Below are 23,876 nucleotides of genomic sequence, written 5' to 3' on the forward strand. Positions count from 1 at the left end.
CATCGGTATACATTTTCTGGTATTATTAATGCTTTTAAGAAACATTTATGTTTTGCTGCGGAAAGGTAGTGGGCCTTTACATAGATTTTTTATGTTATGGAGATTAAACACAAAAATAAGTCTGATGTAAATAAATCGCAAAACGGCTAATTGTGAGAGTAAACTCAGATTACTGTGTATATCTAGATAACATAAAAAAATCTGTTTAAATGAATGTATTAAATTCAATTTCACTAATTCAAAAACAGATAATCGAAATTCCAAATTCATTTTGGGACTCTTTTGTCTATGAAATTGTTACTGCATTGTCGCCATTTTTTCCCTTGATGACCTGATGAAGTATTTTTTGAAGCCAATGAACATGCTCGTTACAAGTAAAATTGAATGATTTAGGCTGGTGTCGTCTTCCGTACGGTCATATCGACCTACATGTTCCTCCTGTTCTATTCCTTTCTTTTAGGTTCAGAGGTCTTACAACTTCCCAACTTCCCTTTATTTCCTCTTTATGAAACTAATATCCGTCAAAGGACAATTAAGGTGTTACAAACTATAGCGTATTGACAGAAACATATATATTACAGAGATTGGCAACTCCGCCATTTTTACGAGCGGCAGATGTACCTCTGTATGTGCTTTAGGGGCTTATAGATAAACTATTAAATAGTCAAATACAGGAGAATAATTTTGATATATTACAAAAGTTAAGTAATTTGCAGATGGTTTGAGTACGATTTTGGAAAGAAAACATAATATGTTAACTAGAATATTAATAAAACAAAATGCACTTCCGGTTTTGAATGTCTAATTTGCGAAAACCAGGTAAAATGCTGATTTTCATGCTTTTCAAAAATCATATTAAATCATATTAAGCGTGACAATTGGTCATATCAAACCATGATATAATGTTTAATTTTTTTATTAATGCAGAAATAATACAATAAAATAATACACTTAAAATTAGTTAGCTAAGGGAACCGGATGTCCTTCTATGTGTCAACAAAGACAAAGAAAGAGTTTCCATTCTCTATGTATATATGTTTCTGATATTGAATACTGGTATTTTGTATGATTGCATAATTGCCACTTACCTATTTTGTTGATCTCACAGTTGTCTTTAAAATGTTCGGTTAGTCAAGCACCATTATATATATATATATATATATATATATATATATATATATATATATATGTAGTTGTCATTATTCATAGTTGTAAAGATCTCAGGCTCGATTTATATACACAGCACGTTTTGGTGACCTTACAGTTTCATAAAAATGTCAGTTTACATCTAACGCTGATCCAATCAAGTGTTACCAAAAGTCATTATTCACAGGTTGTAGAGATCTCAGGCTCGATTTATATACACAGCCCAGAAGGCACAACACATCCGGAAAACGTTTTGGCGACATTATAGATTGGCCTTATAGTCTCTTTAAAAACACAGGAGTTTGACGTTCAAAATGTCAGTTTAGATCTAACGCTGGCTACCAAAAGTCCATTATTCACAGGTTGTAGAGATCTCAGGTTCGATTTACATACACTGATAGATGTAGGTAACTTTTCACGGGTAACTGTTATAAGACACACATCTTTCTTCGACACAAGTAAAGTACGTCAAACTGACTTGCCTGTAGCTGCACCCAATAAGATACGGGGACAGTGGAAATTTCCAGTGACGTACTGCTTTAAATATAGGAACAGCTAATAAATGTTCACGTGACACATCTTCTCAAATCATCCAATTAAGTTGCACATGCTTGTATACATATGTTTTGTTTTATTGTCATTACAGGTAACACGTTAGTAAAATCGCGATGAAAATATTTTAAAGAACAAATAACAGACGATAACGCTTACCTACACAGATGATACTTATAAAGTCGAGTTTATGAAAATTAAACTACAATGTATGTCAATGTCTATACACAAGTAGGCGTGGTCAACTTTACACAGATCACTGAATACATGGGTTTTCCCTATACCCGTATGACTTAAGCTATGGAGACAGTGGGATTTTCCAGTGACATACTTCCTTGAAATGTATTATACACGCATGTATACCATTTGCTGTACGTGTACATTACAGGTAACTCGACACTTAAACCACAAACATTTTAAGCACAGCTTACAGACGATAACACACATAAATACAATAGTAACAATAATAATAATCTTTATTTCCTGTTCAACATATCTAATCTCCCAAAGGATCATTTGTGTGTAATGCCAGAATTATCACTGTTACAACTATTAATACAAGACATAATTGTTGATCTAAAAACGTTCAGTACAAATAAAATAAAATTATCACACAAGCAACTGTTACAATAAATGGATTGTTTACCATTTATGGTTTTCAGCAAAAGGCTCATAGTCTAATTTACATAAATGCTAATGTAGAAAACATTTTTTGTCTGTCTGCACGCTAACAAAGCGAAAATAAAACAGTAGAAATCAAATATTTTACTAGGAGGTACAATACTAATAATAATAGAAATAAAAAGTTTTATAAAAACTCTTTAAACAGCATTCCTGAAGATATCAATCATGCACATTGTGTTTGGTATTTGTCAAGGAAGGAGACGTTTTACTTCTACGAGTATGTAATTCCGAATTTGTCTTCCTTGAACAGAGAGTGTTTAGAATAAAATGCAGTACGATCTTTCAGTACTTTTTTCAGTTTGTAAGTTGTTTGTGTGGATGCTGGTCTGGTAAACGTATAAAATTTGATTACAGAAATTTACTGGAACTATATAGATAATGTAAACATTTGTATACCATAACATCTTTTTTTTTCAGTTTTAAATACTCATTGGTAGTCATCTTATTAAACATTTCTATAGATGGTGCATCACAAATGGAGTATCCAACAGTAACCCTACAGCTTGTTTACATACTTTTAACGGCTTCTGGATGATAAGATTAAAAGATCATCCGCGCCAGATGGTGCTACTGTACAGACAGTTGGGGGTTAGAGTAACTCATAACCGAAGTAACTCATGCGACGAAGTAAGCCTAAACAATTGTTGGTCTATGTAACGACAGGTGTTGTATTATTTGACAAAGACATAAACAACAAATATAACTATCAATTTTCACATCGAGAATTTTTTTCAGTTTTTTAACATAAAATTTCGCCAAACTTTTTCTAGACAATTTGCAATAGTTCACACCCATATAGAGCAAATGGGATCACTATACAGGGTGTAGAGATCGCAAGTGATCGGAACCCCTCGAGTATTGAGAATGGTAGTTTGCATGCCATATCAGTTTTTTCTAATGAACAAAATTTAAAACGACAATAACGTGGTAATGGGCTACTATAATGAGTTTTTTCTAGAAACTACTTTATGTGCAAAAATAATAATTATGTCCATATGCAACTTAGGTTTTCACAATATTTTTTTTGTAAGATCTTTTCAATACTTCCTTATAAATATTGGTAACAAGCATTGTTGACGGATGGTAATAACACACTGTTGTAACGTAAAATATTGTAGTTTACATTTTACCACTTTGGCAAATTAATTCATCATTTAGATTACCAAACGGTATCCAAGGGAGGTAACTAGAACAGAAATTATCACATTGTCAGATTCTAAGATGGCTGCCTGTCGTTTTGATTTGATTCCAGTTTTGCTCTAATAAGTATGACCTACATATCAGTACCACAAGGTCTCCTATCTCCACCTTCTTACGGCCTTAGGGGTACCAATGTTGATGACAGGTGTTGTAGTATTTGACAAATATAAACTATAGATATGATTATCAATTTTCACATCAAAGAGATTTTCATCTTTTTGTAATATCATTTTGGGCTCTCTCTTATTTCATTAATTCTTTTCTAGACAATTGCCAAACTTCATATCCATATTTAGCAGATTGTATACTTAAGATTAAATAGCCAGCAGCAGTAAGAGAGAGTAAGAGAGAGATATTTGCAATATCGGGGCATGTGTATCTGAGACAAGACATGTTTAGAATGACACACGTGTGTCAAGTGTCCCGTGCTTTATATAGGGGATTGGCCAGTGAAGGTTACTAAGCAGAGCAGAAGAAAAATGGCTGCCACTTCCTTAGATACCGCACTGTCATAACTAGGGGATGTCTCAGAAACAATTTTCGAAAAAATATTTCGTTATCTTTTTTTTTTAAATTTCAAATGCACGTTTTTAACTTGCATTGTCAGCTTAAGATTAAATAGCCAGCAGCAGTAAGAGGATTACGGATTTTAGGATGAGCAACAGACCGTATAGGTGTCTTTGTGCCAGTTTTAAGCTGTTTGTATGCAATATCAGTTCTCTCTAATGAACACAATTTAACATTTAAAACAACACCAACGTGAGTATGATACTTTCCACAAGTAGTAATGTTTAACTATAAAGACAAAAGTCTTTTCCTAGAACATGAAAACCTGTAATTCTGCTTTCGGTTGTTTGCAAAATTATAATTTTACTCTTATCAACTGAAAACATAAATGTCTGAAAAAAATCCTTTCAACATTTTCTTAGAAATGTCGGTAACAGGAAATTGTTGACGGACAATGCTAACAAACTCTCAAAATCAAAGATGGCTGCCTGTCCATTTTGATTCGTGAGACATCCTCCTTGTCCCTCTTATTTTCACAAGATGGCTGCCTGTCGTTTTGATTTATTGAGCATTTATATTCTGTCTTCAGGCAATTCCAGTTTTCTCTACTTAGTATGACCTACTACTATGTCTCCTATCCCCACCTTCTTACGGCCCCAGGGGTACCGAGAGCCTCCACATCCCCCGGATCCCCTTATTTCTCCTATCCCCACCTTCTTACGACTCCCCAGGGGTACCAAGAGCCTCCGCCTCCCCCGAGTCCCTCTTATTTCTCCTATCCCCACCTTCTTATGGCCGCATGGGTACCAAGAGCCTCCACATCCCCCGGGTCCCTCTTATTTATCCTATCCCCACCTTCTTACGGCCCCAGGGCTACCAAGAGCCTCCACATCCCCCGGGTCCCTCCCTATTTCTCCTATACCCACCTTCTTATGGTCCTATGGGTACCAAGAGCCTCCACATCCCCCGGGTCCCTCCTATTTATCCTATCCCCACCTTCTTACGACCCCAGGGGTTCATTTTAAGGTTCATGTGATGGCTTTAACCCCTTAACTCCCAAGAATTTTTTAGCAGAGTTCCCGAAAATCCGACATTTTCTTTCAAAGTGATTTTTCACCCTTTTGCATCAACAATTTTGGTAATCAACCCATATATATATTTAGAAACTTTAGATCACAACCTTTTCAAATTTTGTAAGAAAAATAATGTTTTCACATTAATTATGTTACCATGGCAACCGAAACTTTGGAATATGACAAAAAAATTAATGTTTCCTACATTTATCACTCTTAAGATAACGAAAACTTATTTAAATATCCATTTATCAACCTGATCATCAAGTATATTATTGCAGAAGGGTTGAAAATTTTATTGAATGCCATAATTTCAATTTAATTTTGAATGTTACCCATGGTAACCAACAACATTTAAAACCGAAGATTTTTGAAAATGTTAAAATTAGTGTTTTACCTGTCTTGCTTCAACTACAGAAAGTTTAATTTATATATCAGGCTTAGTAACCTTTTAACTTTCATATTAATTTCAAAAGAGGACGTGGCCAGAATGAGTATCAAATCATTATTTTTTGCGTAAAAAATGTTACCATGGCAACCAAAATATAAACTACGAAAAAATGCAGTTTTGCGCTGATAGAACCATTTCCATGGGTTTCAGTCGAATAACACATCGAAAAAAAATGTATTGTGTTGCAAAATTGTTTGTTTGACATGTTACTGTTTATCAACATTAAATATTTATATTCATACTCAGATCAATTCATTTTTTTTTTTTGGAACGCCAACAATCACCAGTATAACATTATTTCATATCACTTTGTCATCGTAGCAAGACGACTTACAAATAGGTATGCGTGTGTTCTCCCAAATCAAGATGTTTAGATAAGATGTCTAAATATATATGTACTCAGCGAAAAAATGCAATGCAAGACATACGTATACTGCAGTAATTTTAAGTTAACAAGGCAACTATTTATCCATTTATATAGTGTCAGTTTCTTTAATTTATCCACACAAAAGTATCAATATCCATCAACAAAATAAATCAATTCAGAGTAAAAGACAAGTAGACAAGTGTGCTTTCATGGACAAAAATTGTGTATTTTACTTTTACATGCACTCATGATAATTTGCATGTACATATCTTATATTGATAGAAAAAAAAACATCATCTTTTTATCATTTATTATCTGTGAGTTCTATGTCCGGTCCTATATTGCTTCATAACCAAAAAGACAAGTTTATATGCTAGAAACCCTTACTTTCCCCCAAAATATATACATGCATGCATTTACAAACAAAATGCAGCGTGCATATTCGTGTGTATATGTGTGATATACTTTGCCATTATTGTAGACACCATGTAATACACATACTTGTGTATTATGTCTTTAATTTATATGTACCATATTATAGATAGATTGCATGCAGTGTCTACAAACATGTATCTTTACCATATTACATTGTATACATTGTCTACAAGCATGTATGTGTTATGTCTTTACCTTATTGTATATACACTGCAGTGTCTATACATGTATATGTTTTATGCATTGACCTTATTGTAAATACACTGCAGTGTCTACATACATGTATATGTATTGCCCATACAGCAGTATCTACATGTAAATGTATATTGTATGTTTTATGTCTTATTTAGATTGTAGATACACTTACATGTATGTTTTATATGTACTGTCAATATTGTAGATACACTGCAGTGCAGTGTCTATACATCTGTATACTACATATACATGTCCATTGTAATTTATAGGACAGGAGCCCCCATCCACTAAATCCCCATATACATGTATACAAATGTACATACATGTACTGTGATATGTCTTGTTTAGTTTGTAGACACTGCACCGTATATATATATGTCTTGTCCATTTCATAGATACACTGCTGTATTTACAAACATATACATGTACATGTATGTTGTCTTAATCATATTGCAGATATATATATATATTTATATATGGCGTCTACCACAGGCCTTAGACACCTCTTTTTACGGGCAATACTGTATTACACATTATGAGGTGTCCCTATATCTATACATGCACATGTGTGTTGTGACTTGTCAGAATTGTAGACACATACATATATCTTGTATCTTTGGCCTTTGGTTGCATTATGTATGTATAGAATATCCATGTGCACATGTATCTATATATTGTGTCTGCCATGTTTTATTTTTTTAACACAGTAACTTGTAAAAGTTCACAACTGTATGAATTAAATCAGAAAGAACTCAAAAGTCAGATACAGGTATGGTATTTTTAATAATGCAGATTGGAAAATGGTGATGAACTGGCTGAGTTTCAGTTTCATAACAGGAGTTTGGTTATCTTCCTAAGGTTGTCACCCACTGATGTCCATATACATGTAGTCCAAACTGATGTACCTGTAAGTTTTCAATAAAACAAACATTGTAAAAAAACATCCAGAATCATAAAATCATTTGAATGGCAGTCCCTGGTTGTACAAACATCAAATGAAATGTATGGTACACTCTAAGTAACTAAGTATAAATACATGTGTACACATGTTATATGTATGTAATTAAATACCTTTTTAAAAAAAATCTTGCTCATATTGAATACACTACAGCTTAGAAAGTTACACTTAAAAATAGATCTTAGACTAATAAAGATAAAACTTTTGGTATAAATTCCAAGGTGTGATAATGAATATAAGAAATGGTGAAAACACCTTTTTATATATATAAAAAAAATTATCCAAAACAAGTTTCCAACCCCCCCCCCCCCCCAAAAAAAAAAAACCCTCAAAAAAACAACCTCTTGACACAGGGACCTGGCACGGATTGTTTTTTACCCAACAGACTGAGTATACCTATTTATGATACTATAATTTATATATGTATACTGTTGGTTAAAAATTTTGTGCCAGGCCCCTGTGATCCATTACTGATTAATTGAACTTAAGAAATATGTTTGCTCTTACCTTTGCAGTAATACAATCTAGCAATCAATCTTTTCACTAATCTTCCATTAAAACTTCTGGTTGGCAGTATAATTCAATTATTGATCATTACAGGTAAGAAAAAAATCCTGAAAAGAAGATGAAATATTCATGTCAGATTTGATTTTTTTTTTTACATTACTCTCATTTCAAAAGGCTTGGACATATTAGAGACTGAAAAACATAATACAACTATGAATAATCATATTCAGCTATTGCAGATGCATTGGTGTTTTTTAATCTGGTCAGGTATTCCATCCATATATATAAAGTTCAGGTACAGAATCTCTTACAATGTTTAAAATAAAAAAATAAAATCACCATTCCAGTTTCCATCTGCATAGCAACATTATTCTGGTTCCAATGACTCTAGATCTATTGCCAGACTAAGTGAAGTGACAAATCATACTATAGAATGTCTATTATGTGGTGTTAGAGTTGGAAGAAACTCTGGTTACTCTGAGCATCAGGTGCAGATTACATGTATTTTTATTTTATCTTTTTCTTCACAATTTAACTAATGTAATATAATATGTTTTTCTTGTACATAAATCCTCTGGGTATCAATTTCTGGTATTCTATAGTAAATAATAAAGAGACAGATCATTGAAGTACATGTATGTAATCCTTGAACTGAGGGATTGATCAACTTCAAGTTTGAATACCGCCTACAAATGTATACATGGTCCATGTACACAGTACTTATACATCTTACCAGTTATACATAAAATATAACTGAAACCATATACAATTGTGTATATGCACTGTATATCTGCTACTTAATTATTTATATTTGTTGTACATTCCATTTTAGAACAAAATCTGACATGACAATAAATGTTCATGTATTGCTTGAATTTGGACAAAGACATATCAAACATATGCATGTTAACACCATTTTAGCAACTTGAATGTGCAGTAACACTATACATTGTACATCTACATGTAGGGGTGGAAATAGATTGTGACCACAACATATGTACACTGTATATAAGAAAGCCATCTCAATTGATACAAATGTTTTTATAGACACCATAAGGTACTCTGAACATAACAAGAAGACTCTTCACGAAAAAAAATAGTTCAAACAATCTGTTTGGGGCGAAAAATGCAAATTTCCGGAAAGAGCCTCAAAGTCCACATTTTAACTATTTTTTTTCGTAAATATTCTTCTTGTCATGTTCAGAGTACCTTATAGTGTATATAAGAGCACTTGTATCAATTAAAATGTCTTCTAATATGCTATATTTGTGATCCGCCATTTAAAGCAGCCATTTGCATTTACAACAATAGGCTCCTGCGCTATTCGCTGGTCTGATTTTGCCAAACAAACTGTTGGAGTACCTGGCATAGTCACTACTGAACACGATAGCATGTTTATTTGGTGCCATCAATGCAATTCACACGAGTTCTATGTCTTCTCCAGAAATATGCATTTTTCTCTTATTTTACTGAAATTTACAAGCAGCTTCACAAATTACTTATCAACAATAAGACTGACAGTTAGCCCAGGGTATTTACCATCAATAAATAATGAAATTAGTTTCTGTTCAATTGCAGCACACAGTAATGAGTTTTAGGCTTTGCAAAATATCATAAGCCATTACATGAACCTTAATGGCAAGTGATGCAATATACAAATGGATTGAAAAAAGATATTAATGTCACTTACCTATTTTGTTAATCGTTGAAATTAGCTATATAGGACGCAAAGAGTCATCACCCCCCGTTGTGGATATCTGAGGTTCGAGGTCTATACTGGTCAATTTTTACATACATGTAGCTTCCTGTTTGTTATATACATGGGTTTTCCTTTACACGGACAGGAGCGTTACGTGTGCTATATTTATAGACAGTTTGGGTTTTTTCCAGTGTGACGTACTGACTTAAACTAGAAAATAGCCAGCAAGCAAATTTTAAATTTAATTATACATGCACATATGTACATGCTAACTGAATTTGTAAGGACACGACTTGTGTTTACAAATATTCTGCGTACATTATTATTCTTATAAGAAATCAGTCTATCAATCAATCAATCAATCAATCAATCAATCAATCAAACAATCAATCAATCAATCAATCAATCAACCAACCAATCAAGTTAATTAGATGAATCAATAGTGTATTTTAGTATCTGAGTCTAACACATCAATTAAGTTTTACAATCATTCGTAGAATATCATGTATACAACGCAATTTATTCCAATATTCTAATTTATTCGATAAAGACTTATGAAACACTTAACGTTATATATACAACACACAACACATGTATCCCATACGGTATAGAATATAGTGTTACATTAAATATTTTATTTACAATTGTAATAAATTGGGGCTAAGACTATAATACGTGTATACACTGTATATAAGTGGAAACTATTCGTTTTCTCAGATGACGACAGAGAGACATCCGGAGAGCTCTGGGTTTCTACATTTAAGTATATTAGTTTTTAGTTTAAATATGTCATTTTTTTTAATGAATATGAATCAATCAATCAACCAATTCAACCAACCAACCAATCAACCCACCAACCAACCAATCAACCAACCAACCAACCAACCAACCAACCAACCAACCAACCAACCAACCCAACCAACCAACCAACCAACCAACCAATCAACCAATCAATCAATCAAACAACCAACCAACCAATCAACCAACCTCAATCAACCAATCAACCAATCAACCAACCAACCAACCAACCAATCAATCAACAACCAACCAACCAAACAACCAACCAACAATCAATCAATCAATCAAATCAATCACTCAGTCAATCAATCAATCAATCAACCAATGAATCACTCACTCACTCACTCACTCACTCACTCACTCACTCACTCACCACTCACTCACTCACTCACCACTCACTCAATCAATCAATCAATCAAATCAATCGATCAATCAAATCAATCAATCAACCAACAAATCAAATCAATAAATCGATCAACCAATCAATCAAATCAATCAATCAATCAATTCAATTAATCAAACAGTCATTCAAACAAATTAATCAAATGAATCAAAAGTGTATTAGTGTCTGAGTCTCGCACATCAAGTTCACAATCATTATTAAATATCATATACACAATGCAAAGTCGATATAGACTTATGAAACATTATACAACAACTATCACATACATATATCACATAAGGTATAAAACATGCAATTTTTGGCGAGGGTCACCTCGCCATTGTGATCGTGGTTGCAAAATTCTCTTACAGTCAATTTCCTCAATATGATTGGCTTAGAAATTGCTACCGCGAGATACTAGACGCTCCTAGCGGCAGTGTATTCCATAACACACATTGATTTCTACCGGGAATTTTAATTTAGCAAATTTTGAATATTGAAATGTTTACTGAAATAAGCGTATCTGTAATGTTGTAAATAGGAAAAATAGTATTACTGCACTTTCATAACCTTAGCCATAGTACACTCAGCAAGATTGACTTAAGGTTGGAAAATTATTCACTTGAATTGTTTTACAATGTTTTCTAGACATTTTCGACCCCGAAAATGTTGTTTACAAATGTATGAAGACGTTTCGTCCCGAAAAGACGCTTCGCTTCGTCGCCCCACGCGTTTAGTCCCATAACTAGTGACAATTATCCAATCCCTGCAACGGAAAAAATGAAATCAATGTTTCACCTCAAACATCAATCACAAAAAATTGTTACAATAACTGATTTTTGTATTTTGAATCATATTAGTTCGGGAGCAAATATAATTTCAGGACGAAATGGAGATTTGTTTATCACGGCTGCGTTATGCCAATGTACATGTAACATCACAATGGAAGAAAGACAACTCTAAGAAAATTTTAGGATACAACTTTGTCAACTGATTCAAATAGCGCATGACAGACTATGAACATTTTCTAAATGTCAAAGGTGGACGTAATCTTACCAAACTTACGGCAGTTAATAGGTATGGATATTTTACCACATCCAATAATTATCGATAATTTTATAAGCACATATATACATTATCAGATAACACATTTACATATTAAAGCAACGTTTAGAGGTTGTCACTAAAAACATTTTAGCCTCTTTCATCACATGTCGGCCTACAGGAACTTGACGTTCTGATAATATATATAACAATTTCAGTAAACTTACGTAAATGATTAACGAATCGCGAAAAAGTAAATATTTGGTCCGAATGACAAAAAATCATACATAAAATGTTCGAAGTGTGAGATTAATTTTGGACTACAACATTTTGTAGATCAATGAAAAATGCCGATTTCTTTTTCATAAATCTACCGTAGAACGGGCACTTAAAAAGCTGTTTCAATCTACAACAAACGTGAAGAAAACTGTTAAATGTTTAGCAATTATCCTGAGTTATATTTTATCAACAATCATCAGAGATTAGCAATTAAAACTTACATAAACATACTCCCGATTCTCACTTGCATTGTGTGATCACTCGAGCGGAACTAATCTCTACCACCTGGCACAGTCTTACAAATGCAATCACACAAAAGCCTACACGATCACTGTTTTTAGTGCGATTACATCTTTGGGTATGAAACAATACTAGTTCTTTGAACTTTTTACTCGGCAAAATAAACTTAATCACCGTGCCCAATGGACACATGCATATGCGTATACTTACACTTCTTTGTTGCACATTATCACATACATTATATGACAACTGCTGTGTATTACAATCAATTTATGAAGGACAAAACTCTAAAGAACAGGAGGACTAAAGAACAATACAGTGTTCCAGCTAGGATTTGAAAAGGGCAGGGTGCTGGGCAAAAAAAAGGGCATTTTTTTCGGCGACATAAAACTTTTAGGGCATTTTATACACGACATACAGCTAATATCAGAAACAACTGTATAATATGTATATCATTGCATCATAATCATCAATGATTTTAATATCAATACCTATATTATGGCATCAAGTAAGACTTTGGGAGTGTTTTGTGAAATTCTCCAAAATGTCGAGACATAGAAAGAAAATGTTGACTGTTTTTTTGATAATACATGTAATTCGTTTAATTTTTATTTGGATTAACAGGATGCCACAATATCTGCTTTGTTTCAGTTCTGTATTTGTCTCTGTACTCTCTGCTGATTCCTTAAGTCTTACTTCAAGAACATCTTTCCATATATTTGTCTTTGCAATGTGTTGTTGTCATTTACAAAGTCCCATTCAGTCTCGCATCAAGTAACACTTACCAAATAAGTATTATAAATTGCCACGATTTGTCTTTTAGTGATCATGTGTTTTACCATTTTGTTTCAGAAAGTTTGACCAGGGAAATATAGTTTCAATAAAATAATATTTTTTTACACTAAACCTGGTATGTAAATGGATATTACGCCTTTTTCAGTATTTACTTCTGTATATTACTTTTATTTGTTTCAACTTAAGTATTACAGACATGTCTACAAGCAAGTAATCAATCTAAATTGGAACCACAGTCCAGGGTGGAAAGGGGAGGGGGGGAGAAAAATTGTATGCTGAAACTAAAAAATTGTAAAGAAAATAAATTTTACAATCTGTGGTTTTTTATCTTAAAATACTGTAATAGGTTTTTGGATCTGGAAAATATTTACTTTTCATCATATTACAAATTCCATAAATATAATACATTTTAAAAGTTTGTAAATCATTTTTTATTACAAATTAATTACCCATCATCATCTACATTCCATAGATAACAATACACATTAGTGTTGTGATTTGTGAATTTTTACTTTAATATGATTTAAGCATACATACTTGGTTATTTGTTTATATTATTATGACATGTACATGCTTGAAATAAAAAGAATAAAATAAAACATTAAATTTATAACACAAATATGACCATTTAGTTGTTAATATTTTTAGAAAACATATTTTAGATTATGGATTAATAATACACTAATCATCATCTTCGGCACAATTTATTCTAAATAAAATTAAATATTAATTTGCATAACACAGGTTGTCATATGTTTTCCCTCCTTGACTATCAAATCTTCTGTGATCACTCTGAAAGGGGTGATTTAAAAACCTTTTTTTTCGGTCGCCACATGAACTGCCCTTAAAAATCGATTACATCCAATGCAATATGACAATGTTCGTTTACTGTTAAATATCTGAGATGATCTGTTTTGGTTTGTTGTCGGTTGTAATGTAGCTCTCTTTCTCAATTCCATTCCGGGACAAAGGAATTTCATATTATTTTTTTATTTTGTCCTCATGTTTTTGTTAGTTTCTTCCAGAACCATTCACAATATCTTTATGTACCATGTTCTGACGTAATCTTACTATGACGTCATGTTTTAACAAATAAAATAATTCAAACCCCTGAAGACCGGCATGAGCCGAGAAAGCGCTAGGGAGGAAAAAACTGTTTTATAGTTGTGTTTTTCTTTTTATGTATATGGAAACCATCACATGGACATGGTTCTTTTTTTAATATCTAGGTATATTTTTAACATTAATGGTAGCGTTTTTTAAAAAAAGGAAAGACTGCTGAACAAACAATTAAATCAGTGTCTACTATTTTTAAAAAACAAAGGAATGTATCTCTTCCTGTTGATTTTAAACTGAAAATATTTAGTCACTTGTAATGCCAGTTTTATTATACTCATCAGAAGTATGGGGATTTGAAAAAAAAATACAAATATTGTAGAAAAATCATTTGTAATTTCCTCAAGTTAAGAAAGTGTATTAAATAATTCATGGTCTATGGCGAGCTAACAAGATACCCAATTGATATTGGAATAAAAATGTAGAATGATTACTTTTTGGCATAATGTATACTTTACATGAAAATAGACCAGACGTTTTTTAAATGGCTGTAAGATGTTTAAGATATTTTTATCCAGAGCTAGTTTAAATCATGTTTGGATATATCAATCAACTTGCTGTTTTACAAAAGAATAATTACAAAAACTTGTTAAAAGTAGACCAATTGACCAATTTCACTCAGAAATGGTATGACTATATTGATAAGTCTTCTAGAGGACTGACATATTCTATATCTAAGACATTTTGTCATAGAAAAAATATGCCTCTTGTCTGTCTCTGCTGCAAAACAATACTTGTTAACTGATACTTTGGTCCCAGGAACTTGATGCAAAACAATAACAAGGAAAAGGTTAAAGATGCTATAAAATCATTTGGCATATAACATCGTAGGAAATATTAGAATGGGCTCCCAAGAGTTTAGTATGTGTTTCTTATTTAACACCTTGGTGTCCAAGGAATCCTCAAAAGTCCAAACTGGAAGGAACACTAGCAAAATTTATTTCTTATTGTCCAAAAAAAAGTGTTGACTTTAGAAATATATTCCTCCAATCATCGAGACCGAGCCATTTAGTACTTTCAGTACTTTGAATTTTTACAAAAGGTTTCTAAATTTATGTATATTAGCTAAAAGTTAAAGATGTCATTTTTTCATAAGTATGAATATATCAATCTGGTTTGTAACACACATTTTCATTGGCTTAAAAATATATTATCAGCAAATATCGTAAACAAGAGGTCAGAGGTCACTTACCTCCCAGGACAAGGTTGGTTACATAGATATAAATAGCATTCAATTATTTCATAAGACGTCAATGAATAATTATTTGGAATTAATATCTATGTATTCTAAACAATAATGTTGTATCTGGGTCGAGTGTGGTATTAACAGGACAACTGGGGTACATCTAAGTTACTACAGCAGACGACATAACAGTCGTGTAAAGAATTGAAAGCATGGCGTGCCTACAGGTTATTAGTCAAGCTGGCAGAATAATTCTCTGAGGTAGGAGCAGTTCGCGGCACAATTACTACGCTATTTACAGGCCTAAAATGGGCGAATATACCTGTACGTAGATATAAACAGAGCGAAGTGGTGTTACACAGTACCCCTATAATCTGGCATTTACAAACATATGTAAGGCACAAGGCCATGATACGAAAGATTTTTACACTTGTGGGACTGTAAGGTGTATCTGAAATTTAACATTTTATGGGCCTTTTATTATACCAGGAGAATGATTGTTTCTACTTATGAATCCTACTTACAATGTGTTTCGTAAATAAAGAAGAATTCAGAATGGAATTGCTTTTTTTATGGTTGTCATTCATCAATGAGTGAACAATTTCGCGGTAGGTTTTAATTGAACTTGACCCGAATATAGCTAAATTAAATCCCCCGGGAATAAAAATCATTCTCTACAGTATTTTATTTATCTTCTACATAAGATAGTGTCTTGTACGTACTTTACAGATATAGCATTTGTATGAGGTCCGATACGTGGTTATATCAATCATAGAGAAAATATTGACCGAGAAGTTTCTTTGGTCGATAGATATAATCACGCATTAACTGAAAATTAAAATGCTAAAATTGGTTTTATTTATTATTATCTGGTTTTTTTCCATCTTGAAATGATGTGAATCTAAATAAAGCATTACAGTTGTATAATTCTGCTTCATGATGATAGTTTTAACCTTTAAAATTTATTAAAGATGTTCCATCCGCCGACAGAGCATAAATGATATTTCACCAATTGAACAATCAATTTGTGTTTAATCGTGTAATATATATGCCTAATTAACACAAAAAATATTACAGATTTTTTTTTCTTCTTTAGTGCTGTGCGCAATCATTACTTAATTCTATATAAGATATAGTGCCACGGAATTTTTTCGGGATGCAATTAATTATTTTTCATATTTTTAACTTGAAGTAAAAATTAGTGAAGCTAAAAAAACTTTTCAATGGTGGTTAATGGTGTAAAGTAAGTAACTTTTGTAATTGAAGACAAATATTTAAATTGTCTGCTCCTGTTTTTTGATAGTGAAAAAATACCATTTGTCAGCGGTGGAGCATCTTTAACACGTTTAATTTAAAAAATTAAAGTATGTGAAAAAACCATCAATTTGTACACTTAAAACGCTTTTTAATGCAATACATGTAAATGTCATGTACCATTCACATCTGTAGCTCTATATTCAAGACACTGTCAATTTAATGCATAGTTACACCCGTACTCTATGTTCAGGACACGGTCAATTAAATGTTTAGTTGACCTTCTGCCATACCACCGGACCGAAGAGCTCCGTCGAGTATTTCCGAGGACATTTATACAGTTTGTTTCATCATGCCTTTTCAATCAACAGTCAAAACTATTTCCTGAGGTGTTATGAACAATCCGATGAAATGTTTCCCGAGGCCATGAAAGATTTTGAACGTTGACTGAAAAGGTATGAAACAACTGGTTTATTACCTGAACCGAAAAGGTGAGATAGACTTTCGCCGAAAGAATACTGGTATTTCTTTCGATCCGGCGCGCCTTTCTTCTATGAATCGTTACAATTAAGTATACGTCAACAATTGCGCATGCATAGGTTATCCATTGTCACTCGCGTCATTTTTCTTCTATATGGACCTTATGCTCGCAAAACACGTGACGTTACAATCTATACCTACCCGCAGGGGTAGATAACTCTGTATTATGTAAATACGGACATTTCCTACCATACTCTCACATTCCAATACCAAAAGCCAATGCGTTTAAGGGACTACTTTCATTTTGCTGAGCAGAGGCTTGATTACCATTATTATATATCTGTGTATGGACACATAGCCAAAATGTCTCCAGGTCAATTCAGGTGAATTTTATGCCAATTTCAGGTGATTTTTCAGATCAAATTTATCTAAAAAGAGAAAAACTCACTTCCGATCAAAATTTGACCTGATTTAGAAATATAATTGAGTTTTCATAATGTGAAATTAACCTCAATTTGAGGTGAATTTCAGGTCAAATTGACCAGAAGATATTTTGTCTGTGTACATTAGTTAACAATGGTTGTTCATTGTTGAATGAACAATTTTCATGTCAAACTATTTTAATTGTAAGATGTTTCTATACCAAACATTGTAACAAAAAGTCAGCTATCATAATACATTAGTTATACAGACAACTGTCATTTACACTGTAGTTCATAACGGTTATACATAATTCGAGATTGACAATTAAAGATGCTCCACCGCCGACAGAGCATAAATGATCTTCATCATTTGAACAATAAATTGGTGTTTAATCGTGTATATATATGCCTAATTAACACAAAAATAACATAAGATAATTTATTTCGCCTTTGGTGCATGCGCAATCATTACTTCATTTCATAGAGGATATACTGCCACGGATTTTTTTTCGGGATGCAATTAATTATTTTTCATATTTTTAAACATGGAGTAAAATTAGAAGCTCAAACTTTTCAATGGTGGTAATGATGTAAAGTTAGTAACTTTTATAACTGAAGAATGAAGAAAAATACTAAATCGTCTGCTCCTGTTTTTGATAGTGAAAAAAATACCATTTGTCAGCGGTGGAGCATCTTTAAATAAAAAACAAGATAAAAATTTCAAATTTCTTTTCTCAGACAGCCATTTATTGTTACGTCATTACTTTGTGTGAGGTACGTCACAATAGTGAGAAAAAGACGTAGCACACACAAACCAACAAAATAACATCTGATATAAAATATGATTTCTCTCAATACCTATGAGTGTGCCGTAATACTGGTTTATTCCATGCATATATGCAATACAACCTCTACTTATAGAATAGAGGATATCCATATATGCAATACAACCTCTACTTATAGAATAGAGGATATCCATATATGCAATACAACCTCTAGTTATGGAATAGAGGATATCCATATATGCAATACAACCTCTAGTTATGGAATAGAGGATATCCATATATGCAATACAACCTCTAGTTATGGAATAGAGGATATCCATATATGCAATACAACCTCTAGTTATGGAATAGAGGATATCCATATATGCAATACAACCTCTAGTTATGGAATAGAGGATATCCATATATGCAATACAACCTCTAGTTATGGAATAGAGGATATCCATATATGCAATACAACCTCTAGTTATGGAATAGAGGATATCCATATATGCAATACAACCTCTAGTTATGGAATAGAGGATATTTTCAGTATTTCTCTCAATACCTATGAGTGTGCCGTAATACTGGTTTATCCCATGCAATAAACTTGTGTCGTATATGCAATACAACCTCATGACATCACAAAATAACTATTTTATCCGTAAAATTTTAGCAGAATTTTCAAAACCTTGGCTTATTTTACTATAAAGAATGTAAACCACGGAAAAATATCACGCAAATTGTATGTGTATGAAGAACAGATTTGTAGCCGCGGTTGTCTTTGGACTTCCATAAAAATGGCGTCCTATCATAATTCTATAATTGTAAGAGAAACGTCGAATTATGAGAGAAAGATGTTCTTTCAGATGTGGATAAAAAGAATAGTAATGTTTTACTCTCATGATTACAAAATGTCTCGGGTTTTATAAGATTTTGTGACCCTCGGGTAAAATATCCCAATTCTTCATATCTACACATGATTTAGAGTTTTATTATAACATACAATCTCAATGGAAATAACAGTATACACAGCATATAGCTATAGAATATACGACAATACACTTTCCACACTGTTAAAATTACTTCTTTATCCCATATAGAATATAGAGGTACACACATCACACAGAAAAGCTCATGGAATAAGATATACATATATAAATATCACACTGAAAACCGAAGGAGGATAATTTCTTAGAAATCACATAACATTAGAAACACACAATGATTATTATTAAGATATATTGATATGAAAATTAAAATAAATATGCATTAAAATGAAATAAGAAATAAATATACTGTACATATATCGTAATGAAAACCACAAGGTAATAATTTATCAAGGTTGTGCGTCATACATGGGCAATTATTTGGAGGTTAGGCCTCTATTTTTCGTATTTTTACTGGACTATGAGTAATCTATTGGAAACCATATGGTTTGGTAAATAAAAACTGTGAAAATCATTCAAATGGACAGATAATCATGTATATTGCCATATATTTACATCCCGAGTGTTTCGTCACTATATGCATCAACCAACTGACGAAAACAAAATATATAGGGATTGGATTTCGCTTTTATGTTAACCATGCTTGTATAGAGCAATTCCTCTAAGAATATATTCTATGGGGCGCGTCAGCGAAGATGACTCCTCACATAAGGAAGAATTATTCATCCGCGACGACAATAAAGTTCAACATTTTATTGTAAAACAAACATGACGAACAAAGTAAATTTCAGAGATAATTTTATTTAATCAAATCAGAACTTTAAATATATATCAAATTTTGCTAAATGTTAATTTATAGCGTAATAACATAAAGAATTTGTACACGGCCACATGTGTGAACTCGGTGACCGTTAGCCTATTGTGCAGCGAGGCGAACCTGACGCACGCTTACACACTTGAGTTTGCCGAAGTTGTCAAAACACCGATTTTCAAGTAGCTCAATGTGTTTGAGAGATGTCGTCTGACTTGACGATATTCCATCCTTGGGAGACATGTGATTATATAATCTACGCTTAGATCCATATCGCCATCGATAGATGAAACAAATTCACTTGTGTTCGATGGATACAATGCATTTGTGGTGACGCGTAACTGTCAACACGTGGATTATTAGCGGTGCATGTTTTATAATACACATGATTAAATTATCAAAGAACAAAGACAAGAGGATATGTTTATATAACTGACCTCTATCAGAGGGTCTCACGCCGTCCATCGCAAAGGCTCGATCGTAGGACGAACATATAGGCACAAAGGTAATGTTTACATTTGACACCCATCATTTTTAACAAAAATGAAAGCACGTCGCCCCGGTCGGGATATTTTTCCGATTCTTTATACAATTGTTAATTTAAAAATTGTTTGAATCATATTATAAATATAAAACATGTATATATTGTTTTACATTTTTTTCCAAAATTCTATGAAAAACAGAACAACATACCCGTAATGTTGCGTCAAAATGTAAACAAAGCCATGTGTTTCTTTAAAAAAAATTAGTCCTTTTACGTTGCACAGAACATTTTCATACGCAAGTTCAAAAGTTCAATGTTACCATGCAGTTATGGTAAAAAAAATCGGCTAGTATTAGCGTATAGTGACCAAGCCTAGCAAGTGTAAATATACATACTTGGTTTTTTAACATAATAGTTGTTCATGAATTTTTGACGGATATCGAGTAAACATCTTCAACATCATTTAAATTACACAAAGTACATATTCTTAAATGTTGTGGTATATTTTGGTAGCGACCTTTTTTTTACATTAAGACTGTGTGCAGATATTCTTATTTTGGTAATTTCTTTGAGAAGATCTTTTAAGATTGGCTTTCTGAAATAGTTTTGTAAACCAAAATCGTGGTCAAGACACGCGTGAAATAATCCTTTTGAAGATGTTCTTATCTGTTCAAGACAATCTTGTTCATATATATCCATTAACCTTTGTTTAAATATACAATAAGTACTGTTATCTATATTATCTGTTTGCCAAAGGTAACCTAAACCTATTCTATACAATTCATTTTTTTATATTTATCACCCATACATCATTGCGGTCTGACATATCTTGATAACATGATTTCAAAATACAATTTTGAGTTTCCATCAGTTTCAACCAATACCTAAATATTCTTAATTTTCTTAAGAGCACCAAAGGATATCTACCAAGTTCTAAGAAAACCATAGCATTACAAGTATTTTTTGCGTACGCCAAGGAAACATTTACAAAGCATAGTATGTATGTATCTTTTCAACGTCAGGCGCTTTATGAAAACCCCATATTTCTGAGGCGCAACTTAAACCACTCAATTTCAAAGCCACACAGTCAACCACAGTGTACCGTTATACGGCTCTCTTTTGAGGTACATCACATGACTAAATTACCTGTTCTATTCTGTTGCCTCCAGTTTTACTATGAGATAGCCCAGGGGTGTAGAGATCGTAAGTAATCGGGACCCCTGAAGTGTCGAGGATGAACTGACTATGAAAATGTCCATTTGCAACTTAAGTTTTCACAATATTTTTTTTAATAAGATCCTTTCAGTAGTTTTAGAAATATCGTTACCATAAGCATTGTTGACGGGTGGTGATAACAAAGTGTTGTAACGTAAAATATTGTAGTGTACATTTTACCACTTTGGCAAATTAGTAATTCATCACTTAGATTACCAAACGTTATCCAAGGGAGGTAACTCGAACAGAAATTATCACATTGTCAAAATCTAAGATAGCTGCCTGTCGTTTGGATTTGAGATCAGTTTTGCGCTACTTAGTATGACCTACCACCATGTCTCCTATTTCCACCTTCTTACGATCCCAGGGGTACCGAAAGCCTCCACAGCCCGTGGGTCCCTCTTATTTATCCTATCCCCATCTTCTTACGGCCCTAGAGGTACAGAAAGCCTCCACATCCCCGGGCCCCTCTTATTTCTCATATCCCCACATTCTTACAGCACCAGGGGTACCGAAAGCCTCCACAGCCCGTGGGTCCCTCTTATTTATCCTATCCCCATCTTCTTACGGCCCTAGAGGTACAGAAAGCCTCCACATCCCCGGGCCCCTCTTATTTCTCATATCCCCACATTCTTACAGCACCAGGGGTACCGAGAGCCTCCACAGCCCGTGGGTCCCTCTTATTTATCCTATCCCCATCTTCTTACGGCCCTAGAGGTACAGAAAGCCTCCACATCCCCGGGCCCCTCTTATTTCTCATATCCCCACATTCTTACAGCACCAGGGGTACCGAAAGCCTCCACATCCCCCGGATCCCTCTTATTTTCACAATGCAAAACAAACCTAATTAAATGACAGGGACGCAATATATAGACTAAATGGACTTTAAAATGATATTAATGTCACTTACCTATTCTGTTAATCGTTGAAATCAAACACTAGCTATATAGGACGCCAAGAGTCATCATTCCCCGGTTGTGGAGATCTGAGGTTCGAGGTCTATACAGCTTCCTGTTTGTTAGACATGGGGTTTCCTTTACACATAAGTTGGGTTTTCCAATGACGTACTGACTGTTAATAGGAACAGTGCAAGCAAGCAAATTTTTGAGTAAATTACACATGCACGTTTACATGTACGTTAGCGCTAACTGAATTTGTAAGTGTGATTCCTTTTGTATAGTACACACACGACTTGTGTTTACAAAATATTCAACGTACCGTTACTTTACTTTATCAGGCTTGTAAAAAAGCATTGTGGATATCGATTAATTTTAAATATTTCCATTTTAATAACCATCACTGCATTCTATAATTGATCATCAGTCAATCAATCAATCAATCAATCCATCAATCAAATTAATTAGATTAGAATCTATAGTGTTTCAGTCTCTGAGTCTCACACTCAAAAAAATATCGTGGACATAAAGTATAAAATATTTAATTGCATGAATATATGTGGAATGTAAAAATTTTAATAATAACTTGTAGCGGGGAGACTAGTCTATTTCCAGAACATATAGGCCTATACAACTGTATATAAAAATCAGAAACTGTTCCTTGTCTCAATTGACGCCCCGCGGTTTATCCGAGTTCTTGGGATTAGACATTTAAGTGTATAGGCTAATAGTTTCATTTTTAATAGATATAAATGATCTAATATATTTTTTGTAATTGAATAATTTTTATCATATTAAAAAATCATCCTTATAGTTGTGATTTACCTTATATAAATATACAATTAATGTATTTTTTGTAGTGAATATATGGTTTCGATGTTTGTCACTTTCAGATTAATTTCACTTGAACTCGACACATGAAGAGAGCGGGCTTAAGGGGCCACCCTGTTGTGAAATGCGCCCCGTATCCGATCGATACTCCATGAGTT

The 23,876-nt window shown here is 33.1% G+C and overlaps 1 long non-coding RNA gene across 2 annotated transcripts; it reads right to left on the bottom strand.

The window, feature by feature from the left end:
• Positions 1 to 7,376: 7,376 nt before the first annotated feature.
• Positions 7,377 to 23,013, bottom strand: LOC138312825 (uncharacterized). Of its 2 annotated transcripts, none has more exons than XR_011207058.1 (3): positions 22,902 to 23,013; positions 8,076 to 8,182; positions 7,377 to 7,515 (listed from the first exon to the last, which is right to left on the bottom strand). It is a non-coding gene; the product is annotated as an uncharacterized lncRNA (long non-coding RNA). The 2 variants fall into 2 exon arrangements; XR_011207059.1 differs by lacking the exon at positions 22,902 to 23,013 and adding an exon at positions 9,766 to 9,787.
• Between the last annotated feature and the right edge of the window lie 863 nt (positions 23,014 to 23,876).

This window comes from Argopecten irradians, unplaced genomic scaffold (assembly GCF_041381155.1).
Source record: "Argopecten irradians isolate NY unplaced genomic scaffold, Ai_NY scaffold_0483, whole genome shotgun sequence".
Classification (NCBI taxonomy): domain Eukaryota; kingdom Metazoa; phylum Mollusca; class Bivalvia; order Pectinida; family Pectinidae; genus Argopecten; species Argopecten irradians.